Source organism: Emydura macquarii, unplaced genomic scaffold (assembly GCF_026122565.2).
Source record: "Emydura macquarii macquarii isolate MOO-44397 ecotype Brisbane River unplaced genomic scaffold, CSIRO-AGI_Emac_v2 contig_554, whole genome shotgun sequence".
NCBI lineage: Eukaryota > Metazoa > Chordata > Testudines > Chelidae > Emydura > Emydura macquarii.
In genome coordinates, this window is record NW_027130691.1 from 16329847 (window position 1) to 16347959 (window position 18113).

Genomic DNA, 18113 nt, shown 5'->3' on the forward strand with positions numbered 1-18113 from the left:
ATGTAGTCTGACCCCCTGAACCTTCCCCAAAATAATTCCTGGAGCATACCTCTTAAGGAAAAGCAATCTTGCTTTAAAAACTTAGAGATAGAGAATCCACCATGACCCTGGGTAAATTAACCACTGGAATAATTACCTTCACTGTCAAAAATGTACACCTTATTTCCACTCTGAATTTGTCTAGCTCCAGCTTCCAGCCATTGGCTCATGTTAGACCTTTCTCTGCTAGACTGAAGAGCCCATTTATTAAATATTTGTTCCCCATGTAGATACTATGGCCAGATCTACGCTACAAACTTACACTGTTATAACTACATCACTCAGGGGTGTGACAAATCCACACCCCTAAGTGATGTAGTTATACCTACCTAACTCCCAGTGTAGACAGTGCCATGGCCACAGGAGAGCTTCTCCTGGTAACATAGGTAGTGCCTCTCGCAGAGGTGGATGGACTATGCCGACGGGAAAAGCTCCCCCATGGACATAGTAGCATCTTCACTAAAGCGGTGCAGCTGCGCCGCTGCAGTGCTGTATGTATAGAGAAGCCCCTAGACTGTAATCAAGTCACCCCTTAACCTTCTCTTTAAACTAAATGGATTGAGCTCCCTGAGTCTATCACTATAAGGCAGGTTTTCTAATCCTTTAATCATTCTCCTGGCTCTTCTCTGAACCCTCTCCAATTTATTAACCTCTTTCTTGAATTGTCAGCACCAGAACTGGACATGGTATTCCCGCAGGGGTGCACCAGTGCCAAATACAGAGGTAAAATAATCTCTCTACTCCTATGAGAGATTCCCCTGTTTATGCATCCCAGGATTGCATTAGCTCTTTAGGCCACAGCATCACACTGGGAGCTCATGTTCCACTGACTATCCCCTAGGACTCCCAAATCTATTTGAGTCACTGCTTCTTGGATAGAATCCCCCATCCTGTAAGTATATGTCCATGCTCCCACAAAATAAAACTTCAGAGTTCAGTTTTAGAGTTTCTTTGCTCTCTTTGTTACACACTCAGTAAAGCTATAAAGACTAAGGAGGCCATGCCCCAAACAATGCTACCCCAGCTCTAGAGAACAGAGACTAGATGCCAGAAGTTGTAGTCCACTTGTTGAAGTAGGGGGTGGGGGTTTGTGGCCTCGGATAAGTCACTTAGGTGCCTAATGTTAGCCAAAATTTCAAGGCTTCAATGCTTAAGTAAAAGTAGCCTGATTTTTTTTCCAGAGATGATGAGCACCCACAACTCAAATTGAAGTCAACGTCTTTGGGCCAAATATGCCCTCAATCACAGCCTTGCAATCTCGGTGACTTCAGAGGGACCCGTTTACCCATCTGTCAAACGGGCATAATATTTACAGCTGCACTCAAGGTAGGTGAGTCATTGATTATAGAGCAATTTTAAATCCTCTGATTGGAAACTTCTAGTGCAAACTATTAGTTTAATCCCTTTTTCCACTGGGCAATGAGGCTTTGGGTGAAGCATCAGAGAGTATACTAACCATGTGGTGGTGTCTAGCTGCAAAATGATACTAGGAATTGAATTAACTTTTTCACATGCAACCTTCAGCATGAGAAGTACAATTTATTTTTGTCTATGGAGTATAAAATACAGCAAAACATAGATGCAAGGTGCTCTCTACTGCTTGACATCTCAATGACCTCCCACCACATCATAGCTTTGCTCTTAGTCCCAGTGATATCAGAAATTTGATCTACATAGACTTGAATGCTTGGACTAGGATTTAGAAATGTGATGTTAAAACATGTTAGCTAACATGTCCTGATTAGCTTACTCTGGACAAGGTCTTAGAAGCTGCATGGTTTGGTCTCTAATCAGCATCACTGAAGGGGGAAATAATGCTGCCCTTCAGAATCATTGCCAGTGGCATACTGAGGGGGGAGCCCGGCGCCGGCCCAATGGGGCGGCCCCACCCCCTGCCTGGGGGGCAGGGGGGGCGCGGGTAGGCCCTTCATGATGCTCATGCTCGCAACGGGGGGGGGGAGAAGAGCGCAGGAGCAGAAACAGGAGCAACCGCCCCTTTGCCTCCAGCGCCCTCCACCCGTCATGAAGTGGCATATTGAGGGGGGTGAGGCCGCCCCTGTCCGAGCTAAGCAGGAGAAAACAGCACTTCTCTGGATATTGAAAAATACTTTGGTCTTTTAGCCTTGTGCTTCAGCAGAAGCTAGTGGGCTTTTGCCCTATTAACACCAGGCCGTGTACTGCTAGTTCATTGGGTGTCCCCTGATATCAGATGTTCTAAGCATCCCTGCATTAGCTGTATTTTGTTTTCCATTTACATCTATAATACCTGCTTACTTCAGCCAGCTGTAGTATAATACACATAAAAATTGACTAAGTGATGAGATTCCTGGGGCATTGTGGGTAGGTTTGGAAGGCAGGGGGAGAGTAGGAGGGAGGCCATACTTGGCAAAGCCAATGCAGTGTGCTCTGAAGACAGAGGACTACCTTCTCCAGTAGTCCTGCCTGCTCTTTGGTCTGAGGATGGTCATCGACCATTAGAGTGATTCAATTTCTTGCCTTTTTTTGGGCAGAGTGGGGAGGAAATGATTTTGGAATGCCTTGAGAACTGACCAGCAAACGGGTGGGCTGGTAGAATTGCACTTGGAACCTTGTCTGTTCTTTGATAGGAAAAAGAATGGCCTAAAAGATTCTGAGGACTGGAGAATGAAAGAAATGATGACATTGCAAGACAGTGATAGTTTGAACAATTAAGTGGGAAAAGGAATTTTTAGTCAGACTCAAACTCTGTTTTCATTAGCACCTATTTAACTTCAATGACTATCATTTTGGGGAGAGGAAGTTTTTGTTAGACTCAGTACCCCCACCCACCCACATGACCAGTATCACATTCCTGATAATTTCCAAGGGGGTGAAGGGTGGAGGCAACAAGTAGAGGAAAAAGCACAACTTTGAGAAAGTTACAAACAAATAACACTATATATCCTATAATTTCTTTAGCCATCACAAAAAAGAAAAAAGCCCACAAGTCTAATTTTTAGAAATCCTCCTAGTCCCTGTGACAAGGAGAGCTTAAACTTCTGAAACAAAGCAAACTGGTTTGAAATCCTACACCTTTTTTAGAAAAAAATGCAACTGCCTTCCTAATATGCTGGTCAGGATTTTGATTTCACTTTTGCCACTATAAATCTAGAGTAACTTAACTGATGTGGTGTAAATGCAGCCAGAATCTGGTCCACTAGTTTTGCTGCTTAAACATTTGTTGGTGATCCATTCATTGTATAATACACACACCTTTCTTTTAGACTGAAATTTTTGGCCTATTTTGTCGTGTTCAGTGGCCACTTAAAATTATACCCTATCTATCATCCAGCTATAGTTTTATTTAGAGATGGCAGCGACTATAAAAATGAGTTTTCCATGCGTAAATTGCAGATATTGTCATTAAAAATGCACTGGATTTCCCTCCCTCACCCTTCATCTGTTTAATTTCCAGGACATATGGCTGAACTGAATTTGTGTGTTGGAGTTTGCAAAATGGTCTGGATAATAGGAGAAATCAGATCACACTATGAGGGTTCAGAACCTGACAACCAAATCAGAAGTTGCAACTCCTTATCCACATACTTTCTCAGTATAATATCCAGTGACATGTATTTCTCCCCACCCCATCATGAAAGTGGTATCACAATTGAAATGAGCCAGTACAGGTATTTCAACCACCTCCCTCTTCCTGGTAGCTGGGCTTTTTCAGCCTTTTGCTTTCACTGCATCCCCAAAGGGTGTGGGTATTAGGGAAGAGAGAGAGAGAGAGAGAGGTTCTCACACCTTGTTGTGCCTTATTGCTTACACTGTAGAATCTCCAGCTTATCCACCCAGTGCAGTGACTGTATGTGGAGGAGGGGGAGAGTGCTTGTGTTGCAACATCTGAGAAAATTAGTTGTCTCTATTTTATCTTTTGCAGCTGCAGCACTCCCCCCACCCCCACCCCCCACGACTGGTATGTCTGAACCATATCCTTCAAAACCAGTTTTCTAAGCAGATTAGATGGGTAGCAGAGACAGCTATGCAATCAGGCAAAAATGTGTGCTCAACCCTTCATTTTGTGCAGTGGCCGGAGCGGTAAGCATCTCACACCTGGATATTTTTTCTCTCTCCTGTCACTCCAACATGTTGGAGTCTGTCCATTGCTGTAGAGTGGAACTAAAAGTTCATCCTAGGCACTAATAATGTTACAATTTAATATTAAGCAGGAAGGTGATTGGCTCCCTGCTAGCAGAAGGAATTCGTGTTTTAAGCAGTATGAAACTGCTTCCTGGCTATAGTTATTCACCATGTGAACCAACATCCCTCCCTGTATATTCTGAAGTTCTTGATGGAATTACCCTGGGAGTCCTCCATCAGTAAGTCTTCCTGGGGTGACTGATGCTGGGAACCAAATATTCAGCCTATGCCTACAGTGAAAAGTTATGTTTGCATAGCAGCATAGGTCATGGGTATGGAAAAAACCCACACCCCAGACCAACATAGCTATGCTGACCTAGCTCTTTCTATATAGGGGCTTATGTCAACAGAAGAGGTCCTCTGCTGACATAGCCAGCGTTGTTCAGAAGAACAGCTTCTGTTGGCACGAGCATCTATACTACAGCACAATGTCCTAGTGTAGAAAACCCTTCGGTATCCCACCTGCCTTGGATTATATTGCAGATCAGTTTAGGTTTCTGCTACTCCTTATTTTATAATGCTACAAAGTCAGTCTCGCTGACACACTTGGCCTCATTAGTCTTGCTGCTGTTGAAACAATGGTTTCCTGGTTCGATACAAAAAGATCTCTCAAGTGTAAATGGTGTGTAACTGGTTGCTTCTAGATGCAAGTGACTATAAACTGTGTTCAGGATTATCTCTTAATCTCTTTGAAAAAACCTACTTAACCGCTCTTGCAGGGTGAGTGGGTGATTGGGATCGGTTAATGGGCTGAGTGGCAGGCCTGGGTACAGGAGGATTGAGTGAGGTGCTGTCTTCCTCTCTGGAGGAAAGGGGGGAGCTGCACTTCCTAGGAGCCATTCACTCCTTCTCTGGAGGACAAGAAGGGAACCAACTGTGGAATGGTCCAGAACAGTGGTTTTCAACTAGGGGTATGTTGTTGTTTACAATGCACAGTTGTATTCCTTTACATTTCAGGCAGCATAATTTTGGGGAAAGCATGGTAGCAGAGGCTCCCTCCTCTACCACCTATCTTACTATCTGTCACCAGAAACAAAAATCAAATCTCACAGCTGAAAGAGGAAATAAAAAGACAGCTGGTCATGTGTCTCAGCCATATGGAGAGTGTCCAATAGCAGTAAAATGCAAGTGAAAATCAAATATGGAAGGCTTAAAAACAATAATAACAAAGGTATTTTTCACTCTGGCTAGTAGGCTTAGTCATTGGGCTAGTAGGTGCTTGACTGAGAAATTTACTCTGGCTTCAGGGATAATTTAAGTTTATGATCCCATCAAATCCATACTCAGTCTGTATAAATTACTCTGCAAAAAAGTTAGTCTCCTTTTTGCCTTTATATTGGATGTGACAGATTAATATGTTTGAGGGCAGATCACTGTTAGGCTAAATCTTTCTCTGGTTATGATTCCTTACAACTCTTAAAACCGTCACAGGGTTACGGGATTTATAAAGAGGTTTATTACAGTTTCCACCATTGGAACTCTGTGGGTATGTGGGTTTTTTTTTTTTTTTTAAAGTAAATAAAAATATATGCACATCCCATTTCTCCTTCCCCCAGATATAAAAGAATTAGGTATAAGAACGATACACACTATACTTCTTTTATAGAGGAAAACTACTAAAATGACTGAATGCATAGTGGTCCTTATGCGGCATCTGGAAGTGGCAGAGTAATCCTGCACCCATTCTTACAGTAGACTCCTCCATTAGACACATACATGTGGAATGAGAAAACTTGCAACATACAGTACCTTCACACGCACTAGCCTCAACCCAGTGGATGAAGAAGCAGTATCAACAGCTCAAGCAGTAGAAGAATGGGATCTACCTACAGGCACCTGTGTTGAGTGCCCTCTATAGCAGAGGTTCTCAAACTCTCTGCAAATCTTACCATGACCTCAATCCCACAATCCTTTTGCGGTCACGGCCAAAAAATGGGCCGGTTACTCTAATTAAATTCTTAAGACCCTTTCCATAGGTGCGAAACTGACAAGCCTAAAATACCTTTTAAGAGAGATTTCTATTATAGAGAAGGAGCTTCAATCAATGGGTTATTTTTAAGCCATCCCAGAATTCTACAGCAGAGAGAATTTACTATAGGATGGTTCAGGAAACCCCACAGAGAAATTCTTTTGTGTTAAATTGGATGGAACTTTCTATGTAGGTAATGAGGGCTAGGAAAAGGTGCCACCAGAGGGATTGTAGTTTGTAGATAGTGGGTGAGGGAGTAACTGGGGTTGGAGGTTTTCTTCTGTGCCCCTCCAATCTGTTTTCTGCTTCCCAGAAGTGCCAATTACACATGGTAAGACACAGAGCTGGTTGAAAATTTTTAGTCAAAATGATTTCCAACAGAAAATGCTGTTTCTGCAAAATCAAAGTGTTCTGTGGGGAAAACTTCTGTTTTTGTTGATGGTCTTCAGCTTTTTTTTCCCATAAGAAAATTCAAATATTTGATTTTTGGGTCAGTTCAACCAGAGCTGATGGTTTTGATTTGTTTGAACTGAACTGAAATGTTTTGTTTCCAATCAGTTCAACAAAACTTTAAATTGCATTTCCCTGCCAGTGCATTGCCTTATGAAAGCTGTTGTTCAGGCCACCATTTATCTTCTAGGGGCCAGGATCCCTGGAGCATTATGCCTTCCCATAATGCAATGTAGATTTTCCGGTGACTGAGGTTTAATAGTGCACTTACTTGAAATGCAACATTTCAGGTCAGTTCAATAAACAAACTAAACAACTTCAGTTTGGGGAATGTGTAAATGGTTTGAAAATGTCAAATTCCAAAAAGTGAAACTATTCCACACTTTTTTGAGAATTTCCATTCTTCAAATGGGAAGGAAAGTAAAACATGGAATTAACTCTATCGAGGAGGGAGGTGACAGCTGTGAGCTACAGGTCAAGGCAGCTGGTTCCTAAAACCTGGTTCTTCCTTGGAGCTGAATGTGGGGAAGGGAGGAAAAGGAAGTGGAGGAGGCAGGAATGAGAAGCTGCTGTGGGGCAAGGGTGGACAGTGGCAACAGCAGGAGGAAAAAGTTTCTCCTTTTCCTTCCTGTCCCCCTTAGCTCCCTAGATCCTAGTGGCTGCTAGATTTTGGTGATCTTGCTGTGCCCCCACACCTCTGCCTGGTATGAGAGCTCTTATTTTCCTGGATCATCCACTTAAACACAATCTATTATATTATACCATGGATGGTCAAGATGCAAGGCTTCATCTTCCTCAGTGAGGAGACCTGGATAGCCCTTCCTCCCCCACTCCTTTTAGAGGCAGTTTGTGGTGCTCCTTATCAAGAGCAGGCACTTGTTTAGTTGGGTGCCCTGTGGTGCTTCCTTTGCAACACGGTCTGTTAGGAGTTTCACCCAGTACAGGGCAGCGGTGCTTAGACACACTAGTCAAATTTGTCACAGTACAGACTGACTTATTCTTTTCAAAGAGGGGCATGTGGCCAAGTGTCTGCACACAGAACAGGAAGTTGGGAACGCCTACTTCTAATCCTGGCTCTGACCATGGGCAGTTCTCTAACCTCTCTCTGCCTCATTGTCCTATCTGTGAAGTGGGAATAAGAATACTCTCTGCCTTCACCTGGATGTTTAGATAAATTAGTTATTGTCTGTAATACCCTGTAGAAACACTTATTATATTTAACACCTTTAGTGTCTTCTGCATAGAAAATTGATACATTTCATCCATCAGCAATGCCCAGTGAGAATGAGTAGCTGAGTAAAGAGGGACTTGTGAAAAGACAAACCCAGGTTATACATTGAACAGGTTTCTCCAGTATTATTGCCTACATTACTGGCCAAGCTTCCTTGTAAGTAATCGTCAACTAATCAGCCTGGCTCCTTTTGTGAATGGCTTGAATCTGTGTGGTCCTCCTTTGTTAGGGCAGCTCGTGGGCTCTGAAAGCTTCTGTGGCCCCTGTTCTGTATTGCAGAAGCTGGTGGCACCAGCTGCTTCTGCCTGAAACAAGTATTTGCATGAGATAGTGGCCTTTTTTTCCTTTCCTTTACATTTCAAAATGTATTTGCATCTTTTCGTCCCCTTCATTTTTAGTCCCTCTCAGAACTTTTGATGCATTTTATTTTTTTGCCACACGCCTGTTTTTAACAAGGAAAGCTTGGAGGAGGGTGAAGTCTTCCTTCCTTCAGAAATAAAACAGCAGCCAGTGTTTGGAAATATCTTAACAATAGACCATATGGGAGTCCCAAACTATTAAGCTTTATTATTCAGAAGGCGGAAAATGTGGTTTGATATTCAATTGATATACAGCATAAATGAGAGCCACAAACTAGGCTCCCTTGAGCTGGGATTCAAATATTCTTTTGAATATAACAACGAATACTTTGGCTTAGTTCCATAGAATGCGTCCAACTTGCTGATCACCAGCCAAGAAACTGTAGGCTATTCCCTCTACCAACCTCCCCCTCCTTCTCAGAAGCACTTTCCTCTCCTGCCAGCATGGGCTCTTGCCCTGATAATAAATCTCCTGATATTAGATGCTCAAAGATGGGGGGCATAAGCAGGCGCTGTTTGTTCTTTCATCCCCCTCAGAATAAAAAGTTTTCCCTCTGTAGGATTCTGGTCAGGAACTACAATGGCTGTTCCAGGTGGGATCCTTTTTGTGCCTGTTTCCATAGCTACTGAGGAAACAGTGTACACTGAAACAGGTGAACATGCCTCTTCCCCAGGTTACTCTGAAGTAGTGCCAGAGAGCACATGGGAGAGGGATCTGTGGGATACAGAGGTTGGAACTGGTGTCCATTTCCTTCTGTGACCCTGTTTGATTTACATGTATTATAATTTTCCTCTCTCCTTTATGTTGGCTATTGCTCTTAGCTATCCTATTCCCTGGGGAAATGAACCCACAAAAGTTGCTTCATGCTCTAATCTTTTATACCTTTGAGCAGTTCCCAAACCAGGCAAACTCAATTGAGAAAAATCAAGTTTGTGTTTAACGTATGCTCTGTATATTGCTTTTTTTTAAATCCCATCGCACAAAACTACATTAAAAGAATATTAAGGTTGCAAAGTCAAGCACTCAGAAGTTATGAAATGCCACTATTAAGGTTGCCTGTGGAACCTTACTTCTGCCTTTTGTGCACATGCATTATGATATTGGCTATAATTACATAATCATACTATTTTTTTCCACAGAAAGCTTGCCACAAACATGGCAGATGGACCTGCTCTAGGGATGAATCGGGGTTGTGTAGTGAATGAGACTCTGCCAGAGTTTGTGTGTGATGCTAGTGAAGTCACTTAAACCAAACATTTCACAGGTGGTCACTAGTTGTGTTCCTTATTTTCTGAATGCCCAGCTTGAGACCCTGGGTCTGATTTGCAGAAGTGCTGAGCACCCACAGCTGCAACTGAAGCAGCTGAGCTCTATTTTGAACAAATGAAGTATGATAAAAGTACTTCGAAAAATCAGATTGTACATGCAAAATCAGTGTACATTTTCACCTCAATCAGGTTCCCAGTGGCAAAATGTGGATAGTATTCTCTCAGCTCACAGGGTGTTGTGAAAATAAACTCATTAATGTTTGTGAAGTACTCGGCCTATAGTGATGAGCACCATAGAAAATCCAATGCAGAAATGAATAATTCTGCCTCAAAACAGGATTCAGATAGAATACAGTGAACAAGGTACGGGGCCACACAGTGAGCAAAGAGAAAACAAAATATTGAATAGTCCCTCATTAAGTGAGCACCACCCATAGAATGCCGTGAATGAGGCAGGGGTCCTGTGGAAAAAATGTGATAATTTAATTAAAGACTATCAGGCATATGTGCAAGGCGACCAAATTAAGGCTGCACAGGTGACTTTAATTCTAGCATTTCCTAACTTTTGAGTGCTTGACTTTGCAACATTAATGTCCTTTTAACATTGTTGTGTGTTTTAATATCCTAGGTTTTTAAAAAGCAAACTGAAAAAACAGATTCCATCATTTTGACACCCACATGGGTCATCACCAAAGTTGGAACCTTTGGATACACCATACAGACTTCTGCCACTTGAGTAAACAGAGTAACTGATAACTGTAGGAGGCTGTTATCCTATGTGGATCAGCACTGAAGGAGGTTGGGTTGCTAGTGGGCTTGTCTACACTTGACAATTTACCAGAATAGCTATTCTGGAAAAATTATTAATAATGATAGTAATTAAACTGCTAAAATCTGAAGTCTGAGCATGTGCAAACTGCAGAATTTTTTCCCTCCAAAGTCTTCTAACTTGGCCAGATTTGGTGAGATTTTCCCCAAGGGCAGCAAAAGGTACGTTCCTGACACAAGAGCCATCCCTCTGCCAAAATTCAAGTTCCACCTCCAACATACCGGGGGACTAGAGCTTTTAGAAGAAAAGTTTGCCAGAATTTAATATGACCCAAACAATATATTTCCCCCTACTCTCCCTTGGAAGTGGTTCAACTATCTTCACTGAAATTTTCTTATTAAAAATAAATAAATCAGCCTGAGGCAGACACCCAGCATGGAAAACTTCAGCCCAACCAATTAAAGACTGGTAAAATTATAAGCAACTGAAAACAGCATCTCATGATAGAATGTATCAGGCAACCTTAATAGACAGTGCTACCAACCTTACCTGCAAGATTATATTTAAGGTTAAGATTTTGTCATGGTTATTTTTTAGTAAAAGTCACAGATCAGTCACGGGCTTCCATGAAATTTTGTTTATTGCCTGTGACCTGTCTGTCTTTTACTAAAAATAATGGGGGAGGGGAGTCAAGCTGATTGAAGTCTGAGGGGGGGAGAAGACCTCGAGTCCCACTTGATGGGGGTGAGGGATCCAGCACCTGTCCCCACAGTAGCATGGAACTCCAGGGTTCTCCCACTGCCTGTGGTGGCGAATGGCTCTGGGGCTTGGAACTCTGCAGCTGGGAGCGGCAGTGGCCCCCACTGCCACAGGCAAGGGCTGGGAGCTGCAGGCCCCTCCTGCTCCAGCTGACAGCTCCTGTCCTGCCACCAGGGGGCTGAGGCGGAAAAATCTCAGAGGTCTCTGGAAGTCATGGACTCAGTGACCTCTGTGACAATCTTGTTTTACCAAAACCACCATTTGTTTTACATAATATAATTAAGGATATTTAGGTGTATTTTTATTCTGGCTTTTCCCAAATGGTTGTGCTGCAGGACTCTTAGCATATCAATAAATATTACTGCTCTCTGGTTTTATGATAAAAATCCTTAGATAATCCAAGTTATGGGGGAGAGGATTTCTGTTTAAACAGACTCTTTTGAATCTGAATTCCACAAAGGAATCAAATTTGTGCTGCTGTAATTCAAATTGCATAGGCTGGAGGATTCCAACCTTGGCCTGATTTGTACTTTCCTTGTAAGTGTGCAGAGCCCACGTAAAAACTTCCCTTTATTAATGTGTTAATACAATTGTGTGTAACAAGCATTCACATAGTAGTGGACATAGGTTGTGCACACTGTAGCTAAGCCTAATTTTAGTGTCTGTGTTTTCCCCATTTTCTCCTCTCAGTTGCACATAATAAATGAAGTTTTCCCTCTTGACTCATTTAAAGGGATTTTTTTCTCTCCCTTTGGGAAAATTGGAGCAAAACCGTATAACACGTTTTTTAAAAGCCATTTTTATTCACACCTGCATCTGTTTGGTGGTGGGAGGGGAGAGTGCTTATATCATGTATTATTTTATTTAGACAGTGCCTAGCATCCATGATGTGCGAGGCACTTTTCAACCTTTTTTGGATCAGAAATCTTTTATGCTAATAACTTAATAATGGAGGAACATAGAAAGTTCAAATATTTCTTGATTTATGATCTCACTTAGGACTGAGGAATAAGCCAAATTTGAAGAAAATCAGTCCAGGGGTTTTAAATTGGGAAAATGTCACGTTTATAAAGCCTTGTCAATGCTACAAGTACAACCATGATTTTTTAACTAGTTCTTGTCTCAACTGTGTGTGTTGTAACAGGCATATGTCAGTTTTATGTCCACATAGCTCTTTTCATAGCACAATTGTATGTCCCTTTCCTTGGTGTTGGATACACCTATCACACTGGCTAATGCTGTATAATTGTATTCTAGGACACAATCTCATACTGTCTCAGCAGTGTTCTTAAGACATGCAGATAGAACAGCATTAGCAGCGAATGGGGGGCAATACACACTTTGGTTCAACTATCAGTGATAGGGTGAGGGCATAGAAATGGCAAAATTGGTTACACATGCACAGTAGGGTATGTGAGGGGACTTATTCTGTTCAAAGTGCAAAAAAAAAAATGCATTGAAGTGCTTACAGGAAGACAGTTGGGTCTTCTGGTAGGGGTGGAATACTGGAAGATGCCAGTTACCAAACAAGATTTAGCCTTGTGATATAGGGACCCAAAGCATGTTTTTGGTAACTGATAAACTTGGTTTTCAAAACTGTAGTGTGGACAGGACTTGTATATTTTATACAATTAATTTGTTAATACAATTATACAGTTCTATAATTAATTGTGTAATCACCTCTAACATATGAACAATCCCTACAAGAACAAAAAATCCGTGTGTGCTGTATCAGGATAGTCCTGTCCAAGAGGGTCTATGAGAACCAACTATTTAAAAAAAATGCAACAGGCTTATAACTTTGGCTTGGAATTTGATATGCGTTTCTAAGCCTGGAAGTAAATTTATTGTGTGTTTGGGGGTGGTGATGTGCTCTTATGGAATTTATTTTGTGAGAGAGAGCCCCCATGATGGTGTTCTTGTTATATTTGGTATCCTACCTCTGACATGAGCACTGTTTAATTCATAGTTTTCCCATTGACTTTTGGACTTCTCTCCCCCACCTTTTTTTTTTTTTTTTTTTGAGGGAATGGGAAAGAATGGAATGGAGAAACTCTAACTACAGCACTTAAATTAATCCAGCTGGCCTTTCTCCAGTCTCAAACCTAAATCATTCTCTCAATGAATCACCACCGTGATTCTTTCAGGTGTAGGATTCTTTGCTTCCCTGGAACACACATATTGTAAGCAGCTCAGAGCAGGGACCTTTTGTCTAGTCTCTAAAGTGCTGTGATATTTGCATTAAGATACAGTACCACAGTGATAGGCACCTAAAATATTACATTCTGCATGGCCCAACATATAGATCAGTGTGAAATATACTGCCTATGTAGGTTTGCAACATTATTCTCTAGTGGCTGGCTCACTGAAGAAAAGAGGCCTGTGTCTATTATAAGCTATGGGGGAGCAGCTTTAGCCCAAGTGGTAGAGTTCAGTGGATTTTTGGAGCTGGAAGAGCAGTACTCTAGTTCCAGCTGTGTAGATACGTAATTTACTTAACTGCCTATCAACTACATTGGATTTCTTACAAAAGGACAGTGAATTGGGTGACTTGGGTTCTAGGCAATGCTTTTTTACTGGCATGCTTTGGGACCTTGGCCAAGTTACTTAACCTCCCCACTGCAGTTTCTCTGCCCGTTAAAATGGGGTTCATTATACTACTTTAATGTAAAGAGTGCCATGTAAACATTAATTTATCAGACTGCTATCCTGTAATAAGGGGCAGAGGGGATGGGGAAGTTGGTGCAGTAAGGAAAATATTATCTTGCTGGAAAATCCCAAGAGCAATAGTTGTAGAAGGTATGCGCAAACACAGCAGACCCACTTGAAAGTATCCTTAGGGTTTCCACTATAATCTTGTTCAACTTTTCTAAATTATGCTCTAGCTCAACCAGAAATGATGGACTTGATGGAGGAATCATTTGGTGGTATTCTCTGAGCTGTGCTATGCAGGAAGTCAGACTGGATGGTCATAATAATCCCTTCTGGCCTTACTCTAAAACCTATTAATATCATCCTGCGACTTCTTGCCACCAGCTGCCCCAGGCTCCCCACCACATACTTGAAGCTGCCTGTTGTGAGTAGGAGGTGATGCAGTGACAGTACTTGTCCCTCCTGTTTAGGAATATCCATCTGGCCCCTTTGTGGTGAGGGAAAAGGAGAGAAGCAATGACTGGCCACCAGACTAGCGCTGCTCTTCATGTTACTCAGAAGTTTTTATTACTCAATTTGCCCTTCCTTGATATCTGCTATAGGTGATGGTATTTACTGACCTGCTGCCTCAAGTTTCCTCTCCATAACCTGCAGCTCCTTTGGCAAATGCTGGGTCTCGGGCCAACGGTTTCTTAAGAATTAAATTGTAACTTCTCTATCCCATTAAACATAAGCTGCTTCTGTGCGCTTGCAAGGCCCTTCAGTCAATCCCCACCCTACCCACCATCTCTGATTCACTGTCAAGTTGCTGATGCTTGCCTCTGATTGGCCCACGATGCTAGTCTCCACTGCCCACTTGTTGAATTTTCAAAGACACATCTTTGTGCTTTCTCCCATGCTGTCCTAGGCACCTGGAGGCATTCCTTGTAAACATCTACAAAGCTACCTCGTTATCCACCTTCAAATCCTTCCACAAAACCTTCCTTTACCACAGTGGCTACAGAAAACTTGATAACCATTAGGCTGTTGGTGTGCAGAGACCCCAGCCTGTCATGCTGACCAGTACTGTCTCATAGTTTACTGGTATTCCCCTATTTGTTGTTTCTTGTCTTACACTTAAATTGTAGGCCCCACAGGGCAAGGACCGTTCTTTTGTTCTGTGTTTTGTACAGCATCTAATACAGTGGGGTCCTGGTCTAGGACTAGGGCCCCTACATGCTACAAATAACCAATAATATAGCACCACACTGGTGGTTTTTCCACTTACTTTTAGATGTGCGTGTTGCTCACTTTCCTCTGTTCCAGATTCTTGTCATAGTTTCACTTCCTCTAGGGCTCTGCATCATCCCTGCTTCAGTTTCCCTTCATCAGGATTTTCATTTATACCTGCAAATTCACATGGCTCAGTCTTCTGGCCCTCATGGGCTGAGACTGTCTTCTTCCACTCTTTTTTAAACCAGAGCACTGAGGCTCAGGTTTCTTCCCCTAGAGTCCTGCCATAGCAGAACCCAATGATTGGTCACCAGCTTCTGCAAGGCTCAACTCTCTCTCTCCCAGAATAATCAAAGTCCCAGATGAAACACCTGAATCTTCCACCTGCTGCGTCCCACCAGGCCCAGCCCTTCCACTCTAAGGACCCTTTCTGGGGCCCCAGAGAACTCAACCACCCTTCGGGCGTCCCTTTGGCTGAGGTTGCACAGCTGTGTCACTAAAAGCCCTCTGACCTCTCCTCAGCTGGACCCAATAATTGACAGGGCCCTTGATCCTTCTCAGTTAGGACCAGCTGGGAGGGTGTCCGCGCTGCTGCAAGAGAGACTGAGCCAGCTCCTCTGAAAGTGCCAGTCCGCTTGTGACACTCCTGCATGTGCAATGTTTGAATAGTGCCCTGAGAGAGGTGCCTTGCGAAGAGAGTCTGAGCAGGTATTCCCTAGTTAAGTAGTTCAGTATCCTCCCTCAAGGTGGTCTTCAATGTTTTCATTTGGCATAAAATCAGTCGAGGATTTGCAAGTAGTGAAACATAACACGCAATTATTTGAAACGCTTCGTACATTTAATTTGACAATACACTCGTCGTTGTGTTAATCTGGGAGGGAACGTGACATTTGCCGCTGCATCTGCGCATGCACTGAGAGCACAAATATTCATAAGATGTCATTGCAGGATTGTAGAATGTCTTTAGAAGATCCTGTGGTAAGGCGCTCTGAAAGCAATTGAGAGAAACGCCCCCTTCGCAGGGCATTACAGGATACCTCTGTGGGGTGAACTACAGCTGGTGTGCAGTGGTACTAAGTCATCCCTAGAACAGTCTCCAAGGGACACAAGTGTGACATGGGATGTATTTCAGGGGACACACCTGTTCTAGCAATGCTCATGGCTGTTACATAGGAAACATTTGCTGATTTATTCACACAGTTTTCCCCTTCTCTTCCCTCCTTCATATTGAATTAGAAAAAATGGATCTACTTTATTTAGAATCCTAATGTTCAGGTTGTGATGGGCTGTTTTGATGCTGCATTTGAACTTTCTTATCTTACTACATGATTCCAAACAGGTTAGCACAACAGAACAGCTACTGGACTGAGGCCTGGTCTACAACTAAAATTTAAGTGTGATATGAGGCAAGATAATAGTCCTAGCTACTGTTGCTAAGGGATGTGAAAAATTCGTAGCCTTGAGAGATGTGGTTAATCCAAGCTAACCCCCAGTGTAGACATCACTAGGTTGACAGAAGAATTCTTCCATGAACCTAGATACCGCCTCTGGAGAGGATGGATTTATTACAGTGATGGGAAAAAGCCCTTCTGTCACTGTGTGGCAAGTGTCTACACTACAGTGCTACAGCAGTATAACTGCGGTAGTGTAAATATACCTTGAGTGATGGTTTGGGTGTAACCACTCCCAAGAAAGGGCAGGGGAATTAGAGAATATTTTATTAATATTATTATTATTAAATTATCAAAGAATGAATAAATAAATATTATTTCTGTGTTTAGCTGTGTTTTTATTAAAATGACCTTTAGCTAGCCATTTGCAGCAGTAAATTGTGCAAAAATGATTATATTTTCACATAACTTTGTATGAAACTGTTCCATTCTTTAATTCAAGAACATTTTTGGGGGGTATTTTGCCAGATTCTCACAAAATGGTCACTTTCACATAAAAAAAACCTGTGAAATGAAAAGTTTCAAATTTTTCCAAATAAATTGATACTTTTGGACAAATTAAATTGGATTTGCTTGAAAATGAGATTTCTTTTCCATAGAAAGGGGGCCCTTTTGGAGGAGAAAAATCCCTACATTTTGTGGATCTTTTCCACACAATTGGATCACTTTTTTTTTTTTATTTTATTTTTTTTATAAATATTCTGAATAGAAACACACTCTGACTTGTTCATGCACCTTCATTTGATGTTAAGACCGAGTGGGTCAGCTTTTGAAGGCCCTGATCTGCAAGCTGGTCTGTGTGAATGGATCCCTGAACTCTGTATGGCTGCAGATGAGCACAGACGGCTGGTCTGCATAGAGCAGTTTGCAGGATTGGAGCCAAAGTTACTTCCTACCTGGCTGTATGTATGTATGTTTGAATTTAGCAGTGGTTTGAAGCCACCACTTCATTTAATTGGTCGGTAAAATCCAACATACTGGTCCAATAGACCAGTTATCTCTAGCCTCATAATAGCTGATAGGAATGGGGAAGGGAAACTAATATGCATCCTTTTTGCTGTTCTTGTGGGGCTTGACTAGCTTTTTGTGGATATGGGCCTAGGTAATCTGAGAGGCACCATTCACTTATCTGTGAAAACCCTGAATCCTGAATGAGCTGAAAGGACCGATGGAAATAACCCAAGTCTACATGAACAAAAATATCCTTTAAAAATGAAGTGTCATTGGAACAAGCTCCTAGGAGTCAAGTCTCCTGGTTTCTAGACTTTATTCGGTCACTGACCCATTTTGTGGTCTCCCCCAATCGAGCTGATGAACTTTTGTATAAAGTGGGTGTAGCATACTTCACAGAGGTATGAGGCTTAGTGAAAAGATGTCTGTAATGCTTTTTGAATTTGGCAAAAGATGCTAGAGAGCAAACTGCTGTCAACTGAAAATGAAAATGAGGTGATTGGCAGAAGAGCGCTTTCTGAAAAGGAATGACAAAATAAATCCTGGTAGGAGCAGATCACCGGGTCCTTTTCTAGTCACTCTGAGCTGGGCTTTCAGAAGAACAAACAGGCCAGATTTTCCAAAAACCTCAGTTTCAGCTGAGGCACCAATAAGTGGTCAGATCCTCCAAGAGCTCAACCCACTGGTGCTGGGCACTTCTGAAAATCTAGTCCTTGGTTTTATGCCTTAAATGGCACATGTGGATTTTGATCCAACTTTGACATGTTCCAATACACCATGTAAAAACAAATGAGGAAGTACTGAAGTGACAAAGACTTACAACGTAGTCTCCTGAATCTTG

General features: G+C 42.2%; 1 protein-coding gene across 1 annotated transcript in view; it reads left to right on the forward strand.

Moving 5' to 3' along the window:
- HIC2 (HIC ZBTB transcriptional repressor 2) overlaps window positions 1-18113 on the forward strand; it is an 87309-nt gene that overhangs the window by 39916 nt on the left and 29280 nt on the right. Inside the window, exon 2 of the mRNA XM_067539901.1 lies at window positions 1221-1365. The gene's annotated coding sequence lies outside the window, so the exon portion shown is untranslated. The remainder of the gene's footprint in view (window positions 1-1220; window positions 1366-18113) is intronic.